The following is an 18,832-nucleotide window of genomic DNA, read 5'->3' as shown; positions in this document are numbered from 1 at the left end:
TATCATCTTAATAACGTGTTATACATTGTAGTATTATCTTATTTGCCTTGGAAAACTATTACTTGAACTGATCAGTCTATATTTGTTAATATCCATTTGAAGGTGGCTAGGTACTTATACATCCCGTTATAGTGCTATGGTAAATTTGTGTATTCTTGTCTTTTTGGTTGTTTTTTTTAATGTGCTTTGTCTGTATAACTTTTTGTTTTTCGTTGTTGACATATTTGTTTGTGTTTATTGTCATTAAGATTATAACACAAATATGACTGCTGTTACCCTGTTTTTGCCATTAGTTTTTATCTATAACGTCTGTTTGATTTGTTTACACATCGTTGGCAATATAATGGATTTTATGCTGCCGTCATACAAGTGTGAGGTTTGGCTACATATAATAGCCACCATTTTTTATAATTAGAAAAAGTCTGTCCCAATTTAGGAATATGACAGTTGTTATCTATTCGTTTGATGTGTTTGAGCTTTTGACTTTGGCATTCGCTTAGGAACTTTTCGTTTAGAAGTTTCCTCGGAGTTAGGTATTTTTGTTATCTTACTTTCTACATATCATTGTTGTAGTTTTCAAAACATTGTATATATCGGGATTTTGACCCAAAAAAAACCGCTTGATCCGTCCTTATAACTTTGAACTGAACTTAATATCACCGACGCCATAATATTTGACCCAACTACGGTATCTAGTCAGGTGAAACACACAACAAATACAATTTAATGAATCAGCATATTGATATACTCTGATCAAGACGCTATGATCTCTTTTTCAATTGATTTTCAACGGCCTCTGGCCAAAATGCTTCATCTTGTTACTTGCCGCTGACATTTTACAGACTTTATACGAAGAAAGTAAGACAAAGGAATGTATACGGTGAGGAATGTGTTTTAATGGTTATCCTTTGTTGATGTGGTTCAGAAGTGTTTATCTTTTCTCGTTTTTATATTATAGATTAGACCATCGGCTTTCCTGTTTCAGTTGTTATACACTAGTCGATTTTACCACCTCTTATAACACACCAAACGAATGAAAACCATTTTTCATTTTCCTGACTTGATACAGGCATTTTCTGAAGAAAACTTTAGTCCTTCTTTATAGTCTGTTTAGTTAATTTCTACCGTGTATTGACACTTATGAATTTAAGTCTTAATGTGTTGTATTCATTTATCAACACTGAGTATATAACACTGCTGATGGACTGTTCATTCCGAGGGTATCAATGTTCATTAGTCAGTGCTTCGTTAGCAACATGATTAATAGCATATTTTCTTATCTAACATGTTTAATCTGCACATAGCGAACACCTTTATTAAAATGATAAATGATTATTATCTATAACATTTCTAATAAGACCGTTATATAGTGTATGATCATGTCCGGAATGTTTTTATGTAAGTAAAGCCTGTGCCCTTGTTGCTGTAATCATTATGGTTTTTTTTTTAAATTCTGTTGAACGTTAATGTCAACTGCTTCGATCCTTCCCGGTAGTGTCACTTGTCTTCAAAACTTCCAGTAGCTCTATTTTGCTATATGAACAAAAGTTCAAAACATGAAAAACAGGTTTCATCTCATCTTACTATTTACAGTTGATAAAACAAAATCAATAATCCTATCTACGAGCTAAATCACAAACCATGTCCTAAATTACTTAGTATTTGCCAATGTCATGCATAAGAAAATAAAACATCTCTTGAACAGAACAATAATCAATGTATAAGAAAATGTAGGAACATGTATTAATGCAACACCACAGAGTAAAAGGATTTCGAATTCTTCCTTCTTCCGGAATAATGAAAATATAGATTCATTCACAGCAACAAGAATGTAACTATATTTCTCCACTAGATATTACATTGCAATAATTATTAATGAAAATATAGATTCCAACACAGCAACAAGAATGTAACTATATTTTTCCACTAGATATTAAATTGCAATCTTTAAAGCGCGTAAACTGGTACCTGGTATACTGGATATTTTACGGAGGGAACCAACCGACAAAGCGCGAAGCTTGTCATTTTATAGCTTCAAAAATATCATGTGGAAACAAGTACACATCGTCCTTTTAAATATTTTGAATAATGTTAAGAAACATGATTTTTTTCATGTTTTGCTTCAGTTAATATTCATACAGCATTTGAAAAACTAGACTTAACAACTTGATATAACTTATATTGAATATTTTAGATGTGTTCTCCTTGTTGATATTGCAGTTCGTTGACCAGACTTCAATTAATGCGATCAGTGGAAAAGGTACCCTCACTGTTAAATGCGTCTGTTGAAGAGATTTATATAGAAATAAGAAGGTGTGGTATGAGTGCCAATGAGAAAACTCTCCATACAAGTCACAATGTGTAAAAAGTAAACATTTATAAGTCAAAAAAGTGCGACCTTCAACACGGAGCCTTGGCTCACATTTTATAGCTAAAGTTAAAGTGCCCAAAAATGACTATAGTAAAAAACATTCAAACCGAACGGTCTAAAATATTGACAACAAGAAACGAAAAACATATACGAACCACATCATCAAACGACACCCACTAAACAACAGGTTTTAAAGATTGAATTTGCTGAGGAAATTTCAGTTTAAAATTTTCCTCGGAGTTCGGTATTTTAGTTATATAACTTTCAAGCGTTTTAACAGGCGTCAACCTTCACCCTAACCTGACGTAGTACTTTAACATTACAACATGAAAAGACACACCATAAAGTATCAAATAAAATTAGACCGTTGGTCTTCCCGTTTGAATGGTTTTACACTAGTAATTTTGGGGTCCTTTATAGCTTGTTGTTCGGTGTGAGCCAAGGCTCCGCGTACATTGACCTATAATGGTTTACTTTTTTAAATTGTTATTTGGATGGAGAGTTGTCTCATTGGCACTCACACCACATCTTCCTATATCTATTAACGCAATCGAATAGACATATATACAAAAAAGCATACACTGAACGAATAAATCTAATCTAAGGAACAATATAAATACAATATGGGGGAGGAGACGTACAACAATATCAGAAAAACAACGATAACCTTGGACAAGATGGCTTTACATAAAATAACGGACCCAGATAATATGAAAATTCAGTTTGCTGATAAATGATAACATTACTATGCAAATATTCATGCAATAAAAAGTTGTTTTCGTTATTCAGATGTGTTGTTTTTTTTTTTTGCAATTGTTATAGCTATATTTTTTTTAAATTTAAATAGAAATATTAATTTTCATTATTCGAAGGGTGCTTCCGGCTCACCAATTTTTTTGCAATGCATCAGAGTACCTCTTTCAATACATTGCAGCAAGGTCGTACAATGTGGCAAAAATGAGGTAAATAATAGGATATAGTAGATAAGAAAGAATTTGTACATGAAAGACGAATTCATTGTAGTAAATATAGATATTGCAGCAATCACAAAAGACATAACAACAGAAAATTAAACCAAATTTTGTGTGATATTTAATTGATGAATTATAGACCATCTTACAATTCTGGTACTTCACTTTACGATACTTCATCGTGCTAGTCAATTTAACGTGTTTTTTTTTTCTTTTTTTAAACAAGATAATCGATTTCACGTTTTCACGCATATACCATGATATGACCAATACTTCATTTAATTTTCATCAAAATCGAAAAATTTATTATTAATCACAAGATTAGAACCACCAGATGTCAATGTTTAAAAACATTTATAAAACGTATGTTATCTCGAATACAAAATCATTTATTTCTTGAAAAAGCTTCTTTGGGTATGCTCTTCACCTTCGTTTACTGTCCAGTATTTGGTCCACTAGACGTACCAAACTGTTTTCATAACAAATAAATCTCTGGTGATGATTCATTAAGAAGAAAAAGAGAAAATAATTGCACTGTTGCCAAATATAACCAAAAGTCGCTATACAGATCATCCTACGTTATTTAATGAGAGGTAAATCTTCACAAGGATAAGATAATTTAAACATTGCAATAGCAATTACACGTTATGCCTGTTGTGCAAATAGTACAATCATAACACGATTATTTATGTATCAATTCTGTATCTTGCGTGATGTAAGGTTTATGGAAAGGAAAAATTGATATTGTGTTTGATACTGATGTCAACATAAACGGATTGGTTAACATGGATTCATGTGTATTTTTACCAGTGCAAAAGATGAAAAAAAGAGAAATAAAAACACAACAAAACCGTATTTGCTAGCATAAATCATATGTTCTCAATGAAGCTTTGTTGAGCATTATTCAAAAGATGGACACACATGGATGCACATAATATGATTTCTCACCTAGTTTGACCATGGCAACAAACATACCAAATCGACCAAATTGTATACATTTAATATACACTATACACACTTAATGTACAAATAACATCTATTGATTTTAGATCTACAGCATGAGAAAGTATGTAACATATGACGGCCACACATTGTTTGACTTGGGATGTAGTCTTCCTGAGGTAAAATATGATTTGTATATCACTTGATGATAAACGAACATGAACTTGACATCACATAGAGCCATGTTTAAAAGGCCCTGTAGATGTGAAGTCGTATACTGAAGATATAAACTCCAGCGCTGCATATGTAGTCTCTAGCGATTTAGATATATAAAAAATAAAGCGCTTGAGATTTAAAGTATAGCGCTCTTGATATAATATATACCACTGTAGATATAGATTCAAGCGCTGCAGATTTAAAGTCAAGTGCTGGAAATATAAATTCCAACTGTAAGCTTTGCATTTAATAATTTAATTCCCCTGGCGCATGTATTAATTACATAGAAATCAGTAAAGGCGTTCCAGTCAAAACACTAGGGAAGTCAAATTTAATACAAACTTAAAGATCCTTGATAACCACGAATTCCGATTTTTTTTTTCCATGTTTTGCCAACTACTGATAATGTTATCTATCCATGACGGTAAAAGTTCATTAAGACGAACGTTCAACAGAAATATAAAGTCTATTGGTTTGATGATAGCATCAAGAAAGAAGCCTCTACCAGCAGTAGCTTCATACCGTTAGGTTAAAAACTCATCAAATATACACACCTTATAATTTGGTGTTTCGTCTACATAAGACTCGTCAGTGGTTCTTCAATCATACCATTAAGGAGCCTAATCTAAATCGTAGATAAAGAGCAATAAAAACATAAACAGCACGGACAGCTAAGTATGACTGATTTTATAAGGTACCAATGCGGTAAGAATTGGCTGTTTTGCTACTGCTCCACTAATGATACATGAACTATCATTACACGTAAAAATCGGGTGATCAGTCATTTAGAAAGAAATGAAAAAAAAATGATTGTGCTGATGCAAAATTAAACTTATGAATGATTATCTTTGTCACGGATATTCCTTCATGGTTCATTTCACGATATTATACTTGACTTTTCCATTAAGCATTGATATAGCCATTCGTACCAGAGCATATAGAAATACACGTATTAAGAGCAATATAATTCATTGTTCATTTAATCTTTACTCTAAATGAATTGTTTTTCTAGAATACTATGACAACTAGCATCTTATTTTAGTTTTAAGGTAAGAAGAAGTGGCATGATTACCAATGAGACAACTCTCGACAAGAGACCACAATGACTCAGAAATTACAAACAATAGGTCACCGTACGAATTTCAACGATGAGCATAGCCTATACATATAGTTAAAATATATAACACCTCAAAATGACAATGGTAAAACAATCCAAATGAGAAAACTAACGCCTTATTTATTCACCACAAACCTATGAACGAAAAACAAATATGTTACACAGCAAAAAACGACAACAACTATATTACAGGCTCCTGATTCGGGAAAGGCACATACATAATGTGGTTGTTATAAATGCCTTTGAAGGCATAAAACCTCTCACTTACCTCGGACAGTGGTGTAACAGCACAACCTTAAAACGAACTATGAAAAAAATAAAGAAAAACGTATTAAAAAGGCGTAACTCATCAGAAGGTCACAAATAGAAATACATCTATTAAAACACAGAGTGGACGTAGCCGGGAACTTATTAATCTACACAACTGAAAGACACTTTTCGAATAAAGCTGTCCTTTTTATTAATTTGCCATGTAGTTCGGTATGTTTCTTATACAGTTGTTCTTTATCGCAACTTTGAACTGCATTGTGCATGTAACTTCGAAATAAATATATTTTGATGTAATCTTGCTACTTTAAAAAGTCGAATAAATGTGGTTCTTCTGTAACCACAATGTTTGGAAAGCGAGAAAATGAGATGCTCGACGGTAAGTCTACAATTAAAAACCTGAATGTTGGTCAGCTGAAGCCTCGATCTCAAACTGGTGAAAGGGATATCTGTCAACAATGTTGATAATCAGATATTTGTAATGCTGGCTCACTGTGTGGAACGACAGGTAATTATAAAAAAAAATGAAAAATCAAATACAAGGAACGTAGATGTGTTATGTTGAATACATTAAATATGTTTTAACGTCTTCTTTTCTTCAAAAACATATTTAGAATAATAATCATTTAGAAAAATTATACGTATCTGTTGAGACAATTATATTATCTGGTTGGAAAAATCCACTTTGTATCATGTCATACATTTGTTTTATATCATGATCCCCTTCTTCACTTTTTTTTTTGTTGAACTTGACCACAGAACTCTGGCCTACAAAGCTGATGATATCATACTTGTTCTAGTACAACAATTCGTATCACCCAAGTATCTTTTTACCCTGGCACTAGAAACTATCAGCTGACTTTGACACATTTCTTGTTTTGTATTAATAGCTTTCTAAACTATTACTCATATCTTCATACATCAATATTGTTTTGTTACAAGACAATATTGACAAACTTTGATTATTGAAACTTACCTTATTCTCAGATATTGGTTCTATTTTTTTTTTTTATATTCCAGCTTTTCAGCACACTGAACGTTTATGTTTCGCCTGTTCACAAGCGCTTAACACTACCAGCTTTAATGATATCAAATTGTGTAACCCAGTCGAGGTTTGAATCTTTATCTTGTAGTCGAAGTATTTATTTCGATATAAGTAATTTTGCATGCAACGCTGAAAATGAAAATCCAGAAAAGCGCATCTGACACATGAATCTTTTCAAAATATTATTATCATTATTTCCTAGCAAATCAATTTTACATCCCTCATAATTATACGAGTCAAAATTAAAATAAAGAACTGAAAGTCGCAATGTTCACTGTTCATGTCTATTATAGAATTTCACTGATTCGACGATATACAGGCATATCATGTAATCCTATATTCATACAAGAGGGGCGAAAGATATCAAAGGGAAATTCAAACTAATAAATCAAAAAATAAAACGACAACGTCATGGCTAATAATGAAAAAAGACAAATAAATAAACGAACAATAGTACCTCAAAAGCAAAATAGAAAAAAGTCTAAGATACGCGAGTCTAAGATACGCGAACCATACAAAAACATGGGGTGATCTCAGGTGCTCCAGAAGGGTTAACAGATCCTGCTCCACATGTGGCTCTCGTCGTGTTGCTCATTTTAGTACAAACCCGATAATAAGTCTAATTCAATAGGTTACATTCCGTGAAAAGGGCACGGGATAGTAGTTACGGCAGAAGGAACATATCAGATCAAGAATTAAAAAGTCTTGAAAAATCCGTTGACTTTTTATTTCAAGATATATTTTAATGCCAACCTAAGCTATCATAGTATTACAATGCATCTTCTGGTGAAATAAACTATTAAGCACATAATATGACTCAATATGGAATAGTCATTATTTAATGATATTTCGATATTACACGATATGGTTTCGTATTGACTTGATATAGTTTTGTCATTACTCAAATATGGTTTGTCATTATTCGATGTGGTTTCACCATTATTTAATATGGTTGTGTCATTAGTCAATGTGGTTTTAACATTACTTGATGTCTATGTAACTTAACGTAATGTAGTTTTTTCGTTACATGATGTGGTTTTGTTATTTCGTAATGATGATTTGTCTATTCTTTATATGGTTTTAACATTACGTATTGATGTTTCAAAATTTGACGATTTTACACTACTTGATGTGTTGGTTTCATTGTTTGATGTGGTCTTGTCATTCTTTGATGCGGTCCTGTCATTCTCTGATATGGTTATTCCATTACTTGATGTGGTAAAACCAAGTGACCAATTCGGAAAAACCTGTTTTTAGAAAGATTTTCATGTTGTATGTGCCTTGAATGCGTTCCATCTATCGAATTAGTGTTCAAATTAAAGTTCGGGTTACTGTTTGAGTTAAACTTTGAGTTAGTTTTCGAATTCAAGTCATGCTTAGAATTCAAGTTCTAGTTAGCATTGAGTTTCGAGTTGGACTTCGAGTTTGAGTAACATTTAAAGGCAGAGTTCTAGTTACAACTTTAAATTGGAGTCGCGGAACAAGGGCTTTTGTTCGGGCTTCCGAAAAGAGGGCTCCGAGATATGAGTACTAAATAAACAATGTAGTAGTATACAAAACGCAACATAGGAGTTGAAATAAAGTTAAATTTGGTGTGATTGCCAATGAGACAACTATCCACCAGAGTTTAAATGCAGTGGATATAAGAAATCATATATAGACAATCGTACAGCCTTCAACACTCCGTATAGTCAGCTACAAAAGGCCACCATGCACTACGTGAAAAAAATCTATTTTTTAACAGATTTCAATATGTCGTTTGTTTAATTTGCTTTGGATGGGTATCACCATAGTTAAACATGTTAAAGTTCAAATAAAGTTCGAGTGGTTGTTCAGAGTTATTTGGTATGAAAAAGGGGAACGGCAGACAATAATAAAAAAATCGACAAATTTTGAAACATCATTACGTAATGTTAAAACCATATAAAGAATAGACAAATCATCATTACGAAATAATAAAACCTTATCATGTAATGAAACAACTACAGTACGTTAAGTCACATACACATCAAGTAATGTTAAAACCTCATTGACTAATGACACAACCATATTAAATAATGGTGAATTCACATCGAGTAATGACCAAACCATATTGAGTAATGACAAAACTATATCAAGTCACTACGAAACCATATTGTGTGATATCGAAATATCATTAATTAATGACTATTCTTTATTGATTTATATTAAACATCATTACGTAATGTCAAAACCATATTAAGTAAAGAAAAATATCATAAAGTAATAATAAAACAACATAAAGTAATATCAGAGTTCCACATAAGACAGCTGTGGCGTTCTATAGTTGATTTTCTTAACATATTTAGTAAACTTTCTCTTAAACTGAGTTTTACTGGGTGTTTTTCTTTTTTATACATTGACTAGAGGTAAAGGGGAGGGTCGAGATCTCACAAAACATGTTATACCCCGTTGTATTTTAGCGCCTGTTTCAAGTCAGGAGCATCTGGCCTTTGACAGTCTTTTATGTTTTTTAATTCCAGTTCATTTAATGTTTTGGAGTTTAGTATGACGTCCAATTTCATTGGTTGTGGGATTTTCTCGCTGCGTTGAAGACCCATTGTGGCATCCGACTGTTTTCTGCTATTTGGTCGGGTTGTTGCCTCTTTGACATATTCCCAATTTCCATTCGCAATTTTATTAATATCTATCTTTTCACAGTTTATTTTGAAATTCTGTCACCTATAGTTTTTCTTTTAATTAGTTTTTTTTAACAATATGTTAGCAAAACAAAGAAAGTGTGTCGAACATTTACTTAAAAACAAGATTTATACAAACCTTTCTTCAGCATGCTCATACCATATACAATTTTTGATTTTTGCATTAGAAGGAAATGTAAAGCATACTAATGACACCAAGATGCACGTTACTGTGCTTATATTGAATGTGATGTTTTTCTTAAATCTTATCACACATGAACACATGAAAGTATCATTTTAATCCTGTTGAATGTTCTTGGATCGTCTTGTAAAGTACCGTCATTTAGTACTAAAATTGAAAGGATGACCAAGAATTTAGCGATTAAGAAATACAAAAACCACTTAGAATAATTAGTTTCATTCTCGTGAATGATATAGATATTCGGACCTTTCATCGCTAATTATTTTTATACTTTTGTCTTTCATAGATGTACAAAATGGAGATTGCCAAGAATATGCACGATGAATCCACCAGCATCAGGAAAATGCTGCCAGACACCAAATTGTCCATCCAACGTAGTTCTGACATATTCTTCTGGATACGTAGAAGAATAAATAGATGAGGAAAAATAAGACCCCCTAAACATTCTGTAATGTTATATTACTAGTATTTCCAAAACAAATGTAATTGTAATTGAATAATGATTTTGTAAATATTATTTTAATTACTGTTGGACGGAGAACCAAATATATCTATTTGTCAAGTCGTTGCTATCTTGATTATTCATAGAGATTTAGTTTTTCGCTTAATATTTCATATAAAAACCAATTAATATTTTACCGAACTTGGTGTCATAATGCCCCATGGGGTGAAGAAGATCCTTCCGTATTTAGAAATCAAGACGGGTCGAAGGTCAAGGTCACAACAGCAATGGATAGACTAAAAAGTGGCTTTTTGATCATATTTTTATTCATATGATTTCCTTTGCGCCATTTGGGTTGAAATAAATGTTGGAAAGAACAAGTCCTTTCTATGGCCAGTAGGAAAAAGGAAGAAGAAAGGTTAACAGTGCCTTTACATAGACTTAAAATAAACGATGTAATTGAAAAAAATCGTTGAACTATTAGTTAGATCTCTAGTAACCTGTTGATGGGATTATGAATGGAATGAAAAGAACCATGGCCTTTTGCGCAAGTTAAATGTTTTCTGTTTGGTAATAAATCTAAAATAAGATTAAACCCGCAATTTTATTCGCGTGCATGCAAAACAAATTGCTAGGTAGAGTGGTCATGATACTGCACAAACAACATTTTCCAAAAGACCACAAAAGTGAAAAAGTATATTTTAACAAAAAGCATTTGATAAGCAGGACGACCAGCTGATGTTCTGAAACCCTGCTTACTGCCATGACGATTTCTAAATAAATGGATCACCAGATTTAACAAATAGATCGGAATTATTAATCTTATACTCAACAGAAATCAATAAACTTGCGGAAAATATGGTATATCGCAACCATGAGGTGCAAAAATGTGTACACCATATGCGAATTTCACAAATAATGTCTCTTTAGTAATGTTAGAAATCGAAATGGTATTTGGAAGGCCATATACATGACCTCCATTCAGGATTGACTCTTGCATTGGGAAGAGTCAGAATAGGATGAACATATTATATAAACCCAAAATACAAGCCAAACCAAAAAAATATAAACAGGTCTTAACTGAATGCAACGTTCAGACCTATGATTGCGTTGGATAAAAACCGTAAATTTTGTGCATGCAAATCGAATGTCTTGGTCTAAATACAGTACAGACAACATTGATATATATATACCGATATATCGAATCCCGTCGAGGGAAGATACAAATGTTGCCTTCTCAAATTTGCAGATTTAACATCGTTGTGCTGATATTTAGAGTAATTATGAATATAATGTATGTTACATTCATATACGTCTTAACATGTGACAACTTTAGGACAGACATCTTAAATCGGAAGACACGTGATAATACAGGGCTTACACCATTATATATACTAGTATAATAGTTCGTCTCAAATGTAAGTCAACAATGTTAGATCTTTATATTAACGCCAGTCTATTTATGGACTTCTGATTTAATGTATACAAATATAGGTACTTATACAACAGACATTAGACAATAAACGTGTGATAATAGATGGTTTATAAGTAATAGTAAGCTAGAAGCCAAAGTTGTCAAACTTTTTTCTCTCTAATATACACGACGAACTGGTCAGAATACCCAGCAAAACATACAATTCACGATTCTTATTGAGCATTTGACATTGCTAAAGCTATCAAAAATAAGTTATTTGCATGTATATCAAAACTTTGTTATTTTTATTATCTTCACCTAATTTGTTTTTGATCTGAATTTCATTATAAGTGAACTGCTGTTTTCCTGAACAATTTATTCATATAAAGATATACATGATAAAGCTCAGGTAATAATGTTCACTTCTCATACCATGGTGCAACTTCTAATATTTATCATCATTTCTATCAAAACCTTCCGAGCAAGTTCTACAATTTTGTTCTGTACAATACGTTAACCAGGAAAACTTAAGACCTTCAATATAGTCTGTTTCGTTATTTCTACCGTGTATTGACACACAGGAATGTAAGTAACTTGTTGAAGAACATGACTCGGATCTCCATGGAAAACTACTGTAAACATCACCAAAAGGGCCTAACATTCTGCCATAGTTTGTAAAAAATTTCAAAGTAAAAATAAATGATCGATATTTGACAAACACTTTCGTGATAACTTCATCGTCTTCAAGATCAAACTCGTGTTCGACATCGGAGTTGTAACGTTCTGGTCCATGGGTAACAATTTCGCCGCTTTTGTATAATATCGATATTCTAACTAACGTTGAATGATGGTTGAATCCACTGCCTACGAAGAAATGCTTTACTTTCTTTGGTCTATCGTTGATACTGGTACTATGGCTACCACTTGTGGATTTTCCTGCGTTATACGCACCAGTGCAACGATCGCTAAATTGTCTACCTTTGATGAATGTCTTGAAATTATTGGAATATTTTCTGTATTTTAGATTAGATTTTCGAACATTTGACATAGTTTTGGGACGATTCATTAGTAGAATACTAATGTCTGGAACATTAATAACGGAATGTTTTTCAACGAATTCTTTCAAATCATCAAGGTCGAGAATGTCATGGAAACGGATCGTGTTTAATAAAGTATTTACATCTGAATTATCAAATTTATCCTGTTTTTCCAGTGTTTTATTATAATTAAAATACTCCCCAACAAGTTTGAGAATAGAGATTTCGGGGTCATACTGGAATATACTGGAATATTGTGTTTCATTGCTGTAAAGTTGTAATTATCAATGATGGACTCAAATTCCGTTAATGACAATTCCAAAAAAAGCTCATGAAAATGATTTGAAGCAAATATACATATCGCATCAAGCAGTACACTTAGGTTAAACCGACATCTAAATTTTATCAAAGATATTACATTTTCTTTGTCAATTGTTTTAACCATGAATCTCTCACATTCCAATGAAACGAAATCAACTTGTAGAAAATTAGCTGCAATGAAAAGATCCTGGACATTACTATCATCAATTAGAATTCTGCCAGTGTATGCAAAATTTACCATAAATAGTTATCAAAAGTACCAGGATTATAATTTTATACGCCAGACGCGCGTTTCGTCTATAAACTCTATGACATGTGGCTTGATAATGTTCTTATCTAATGAATATTCCTCGCTCTCATCTTGTTCGTCTTTTGTTTTATACAGAAACATATTCTTGAAATAATCAGATAAGCTAGAAAGAACCAGCTTGTGTCCTTTGATGATTGTTGTGCCACATCTAAGCGTTACATCGTAAAATAGAACGTCCTGTAAATATTTGTGCATTTTTGTGAAAGCGGCTTTGGAATAGTTTTCATCTTTGACTTCCATTTCGGTATTTGCGATCTGAAATAAACATTTTTAGCATTCACATAAGATCGTTTTCAAACTTTTTAATTTTGACATAAGCAACGCGATTAAATTCACAGAGAATAAGCACGATCTCTTCTTGTTTTTCTTGGTGATGAGAACTTATATTTTTATTTCGTTTTTGGAACAGCGGATGGAATTTGTAAAATTACTAAAGTAAGAATTTCTTATTTTAAACTAAGAAATCAGTTACGACACAGTCATAATTTAGAACTTATGTAAACAGATGCATTACTTATCGGGTTTACATTGTTTAGATATAGTGTAGTGTGAGTGCCAATGAAAAAACTCTCCATCCAAATAACTATTTATAAAAGTAAACCCTCTAGGTCAATGTATGGCCTTCAACACGGAGCCTTGGCTCACACCGAACAAAAAGCTATAAAGGGCCCCAAAATTACTAGTGTAAAACCATTCAAACGGAAAACCAACGGTCTAATCTATATAAAAAATGAGAAACGAGAAACACGTATAAATGATATAAACAAACGACAACTACTGTACATCAGATTCCTGACTTAGGACAGGTGTAAACATTTGCAGCGGGATTAAACGTTTTAATGGTACCAAACCTTCTCCCTTTTTCTTAAACAATAGCATAACATCACAACATAGAAAACCACACGAAAACATATCAATTGGAAGGCTTAACTCAATCAAAAAACGTAAATTAACACACTATGAACGAATAAATTTGATCTGCGATACCTGAATGCAAATGCACAGTTAATAAAATATTAGGGACAAACATTCAAGGCCAAAAAGTAAACAAACAAGTCCAAACAAAGCCATGGGAAGATACAACCACGAAATATTTAACCCTTCGAAAATAATCACTTTTGAAAAAAACCGGTTTTGATAATATCTACAGGTAAATGAAAAATAACTTTGTCGTTTTAGGTATACTATTTATGTGTATAAAATTCTTCCAATAATTAGGAAAGAAAGTTCTGTTATATAAATACATAATTTAACACTAGATACAAATTGGGGTGAATATCAGCATCAGAGACTAAAATCAACTAAAACACATCACAGAGATTACATTGATATCGTTAAATTTTAGCCGCAAGACATATTGTGAAGTTTCTGAAAGAAGTAAAATCAGAATTTGTTTGTCGTGATATTTTTGCTTTTTTGTTACTTACTCGCGTCTCAAATAACCTTGATTGATATATAATTAAAGTCTCATCGCATATTTGCACGTAACGACGCTGACAAATTTCTTCTCTGACATTGTGACGTCCCTAATCAGTTTAACGCACGTGCGTATTAATACAATGCTAAGAAATTACGGAGCTACTGTGATGCTAATATGTATTTTCCTTAAGCATTAAGGATGTAATCGAATGAAATTTTAGATATTTGAAATTTAAAATTGAAACTTTGAATCAGAAGAGCATTAGTTAAAGTCCCCCCCCCCCTCTTTTGTCTTAATTTTGGGATCCACTACAGATCCTTGTATGCTATTCATACTTCACTCATCTTTTAAAAATATTAGAGACAGCCGTAAAATGAATCTGGTGACCCGTATCATTGCAATACGTAAAAATGTGAAATTTTAAAGCAATAAATGTCATTTAACACATACGACTTAATGAGTTTTAAATGCATACAAAATTTCATAAATATTCGCAATATCGCCCACTTATGCATTCTATGCATTTCATATATTTTTCATGGTCCTTTAACATGTTCAGATCATGAACATTTTAAATGAGATCAATAATTGATTAGACTTCAACTTTCGGGTAATATAGAATAAAAAAGAGTTCCGAAGTAGATATTTAAAATAGTAAGTTTAAAATAGACCCACTAAAATTATAAATGATAACCTTCGTTTTTTAATTCTATTTCCCATTTCTATTTTCCCTTAAAGAACAATACCATATTTGCAATCTTATATTCTCCTGTTAACAGCAAGTGCTATATTTATCTGGTAACTCAAGTAACCTGAAGTGCAGTTGGCACCGAACCATATATTTAATATACTGTAATGGCAACACCGCTTTCAATGTCAAAATCACCGTGGCAACCAGGCGCATTGAAGGCAACTTGACTGCAGATTACTTAGGGAGATTGATGGAATTTCCGAAGCAGTTAGTCGGCTTTCCAAACTTTCCTTTTGTCCTGTTTTTAAGGAAAACTAAGTTTAAATATAAGACGACGATGATTTACGTTATTATAATATTGATGATATTCAGTTAAGAAGAATTGTCTTAATATATATTGTATATTTTTTTTTGGCTGGCAAATTTTTGAATAATGTTTAAAACTAGTATCTACAATTGAAAAATATATAATATATATCTGTATCAAGAATATTATGAGGGTATGGATAGGGGATCCTACATTTCTGTATTCTCTAATATGTTATGTCATTTTTCTTTATTCTCTATATTTCATCACCGCATTATTGTCTTTTCCTTATTTCTTAACCTATTTTTCTCAAGTCTTTATTGTTTATCCTATTTCTCCCAATTCTTATTTTTTTACCCTCTTTTATTCAATTCATTGATTTTATGTACATTTAGCCTATAATTCTTTTTTCAATAAACCATATCTAGATCCTCATAAACTATAAGGTGTTTATAAATGAAGTTACTTTTTTTTTTTAAGGAAATCAACCTATTCAACAATTAAAAACAATTACTTTGTTTTAAATACCGAAAGTGCTGAAATTATTATCAACTTTTGAAATGATGGAAAACATTAAAAATGTCTTTCTTCATTGACTATCTGGCTACACAAAAAGAAATAGGGCTTCATTTTCCTCTTTATATAATAGTGTCGGGTGGAACAATTTCTTGGAATAACACAATACTTACCTTTGTAGATCTATTTGTGACCTATGTAAATACATAGATAATTTTTCCTGGAAAAAGCTTCCCCATTAATTTGTTAACTTTTATTGATAAATTAGTTAAATAAGTTAATAAATTAAAAAATTGTGTTATAAAGTACATATAAGAGTTTAATTTATCTAATTAATTATTATCCCGTTCAGAGATTATTGATCAAGTATTATAGATATGTATTAAATGCATTTTACAAGAAGTATGATTACCTTGTTAGCAACTTAATCCGTTTTGTTCCGCTTTGGTTGTCTTTCCACTCGAGTAGTTATATTAAATATATATATATATGTGTGTGTTTAATTCTCTCTTCTTGCAAACAATATTTATAGGTTTTATAAAGAGTGAGAATTGAATATCCATTTTTAGATGGTGACGTTCCCTTGTCACCATCTTACGGTGTTTATATATCTCAACTTGTACGATTCGCTCGTGTATGTAACAATGTTTTCGATTTTAACGAGAGAAATTTATGTATTACTGAAAAATTATTACACCAGGGTTTTCGATATCACAAACTAGTTAAAACATTTACTAAATTTTATCATCGGTATAAGGACATCATTCGTAAATATAGCTCAACATGCAGACTTCTTATACGTTCAGGTATTTCACATCCATATTTTTATGGAAATAGTCTTTATAAAGCACAAAGGTGTCAGTATTCACCTCAAAAACTAACAAAACCTTTGAATAGACTTATTAAGAAGGGATATAGTTATGATACTGTTGTCAGGTCATTAAAGATTGCATATTTTGGCGTTAATATTGATTCACTTATAGGGTCTTTGTATCGGAACTTATTCAAAAACCAGTTGTTGGCATGACACGGGTTATGTTCTTCTCATATATGTTATGATGGTATGATACTAAACCCCTAACGGGAAGGATTGTGCCTGATGTTCATATGATGAAATCATAATCTTTCAGTCAGTTTAATTGAAGTCTGGAGCTGGCATGTCAGTTAACTGCTAGTAGTCTGTTGTTATTTATGTATTATTGTCATTTTGTTTATTTTCTTTGGTTACATCTTCTGACATCAGACTCGGACTTCTCTTGGACTGAATTTTAATGTGCGTATTGTTATGTGTTTACTTTTCTACATTGGCTAGAGGTACAGGGGGAGGGTTGAGATCTCACAAACATGTTTAACTCCGCCCCATTTTTGCGCCTGTCCCAAGTCAGGAGCCTATGGCCTTTGTTAGTCTTGTATTATTTTAATTTTAGTTTCTTGTGTACAATTTGGAAATTAGTATGGCGTTCATTATCACTGAACTAGTATATATTTAGGGGCCAGCTGAAGGACGCCTCTGGGTGCGGGAATTTCTCGCTACATTGACGACCTGTTGGTGACCTTCTGCTGTTGTTTTTTTTCAATGGTCGGGTTGTTGTCTCTTTGGCACATTCCCCATTTCCATTCTCAATTTTATTTTTATTGATATCAAAACGAGTTAATTAATTTTAATATTATATTAATTTGATATATCAAAGGTACCAGGATTGTAATTTAATACGCCAGAGGCGCGTTTCGTCTTCATAAAACTCATCAGCGACGCTCATCAAATCAGAGTTTATCATTCCTGTTTTTTAAATTAGATAACGTGATTTCAAATCATAACTTAACCCTATTGCTATCGTATATGGTCAACACTCTCATTGTGTTAAATCTAGGGAAAAAATCTGCGAATCGTCGATCTTATCTTCTGCATACTTAACTTATATAACAATGAGATATCATATGTCCTGTTCCGTTGTTAAACTTAAACATCAGACATTTTAAAACTGTTTGTACTTTCTAGAATAAAAGTTTAATTTTTGGAATGCAGGGCGTGCAGAAGTTTGGGACTATTGCATGCGTTCCATCCAACTGCGAAACAGTCAAAACAAAAATGTAAACTCAATATCTTATGTTAAAGCTGAAATAGCAAAGTACATAGTGTCTGTAAAAAGAAAACTTTTATACCAAATAAATCCTCTTCTCCTAAACCGAGGTATAGATTAGAGCTTTCATTTGTTTCAAACAAAGAAAACAAAGACTATAAATTAAGGTATAAATGATTGGGTTTTTTTTTTCTGTGCCTTAAATTATACAATCTGGATAAAAAATGTAATTCCAATGCAAACAATAGGTATGCTGCTCTAGTGAATATGTAGATTTAACTATGCTATCAGCGTCAGGAAAGGACGCATTTAATTGTAACTGAAATGCTGCTGTTACCTTTAGGTATGTTACATTTTTTGTTTTGTATATTCCATTTATACTTCATAAATTAGTACGTGAATACCGTTGAAAACAACAAGTAAATAAATCTAATAATAAAATTGAGAATATAATTTGCGAATACGTCAAAGAGACAACAACCCGACGAAAGGGCAGACAACAGCC

General features: G+C 32.1%; 1 long non-coding RNA gene across 1 annotated transcript; it reads left to right on the top strand.

Annotated features, from left to right (window-relative positions):
• Positions 1-4,386: 4,386 nt before the first annotated feature.
• On the top strand, positions 4,387-10,325 carry LOC143078337 (uncharacterized). The gene is made up of 3 exons (XR_012979177.1): positions 4,387-4,463; positions 6,905-6,996; positions 10,075-10,325. It is a non-coding gene; the product is annotated as an uncharacterized LOC143078337 (long non-coding RNA).
• Positions 10,326-18,832: the final 8,507 nt, after the last annotated feature.

The sequence above is a fragment of the Mytilus galloprovincialis genome, chromosome 6, assembly GCF_965363235.1.
Source record: "Mytilus galloprovincialis chromosome 6, xbMytGall1.hap1.1, whole genome shotgun sequence".
In the NCBI taxonomy this organism is placed as follows: domain Eukaryota; kingdom Metazoa; phylum Mollusca; class Bivalvia; order Mytilida; family Mytilidae; genus Mytilus; species Mytilus galloprovincialis.
Note: the sequence above shows the minus strand (reverse complement) of the source record. Positions and strands in the feature narration are given on the sequence as shown.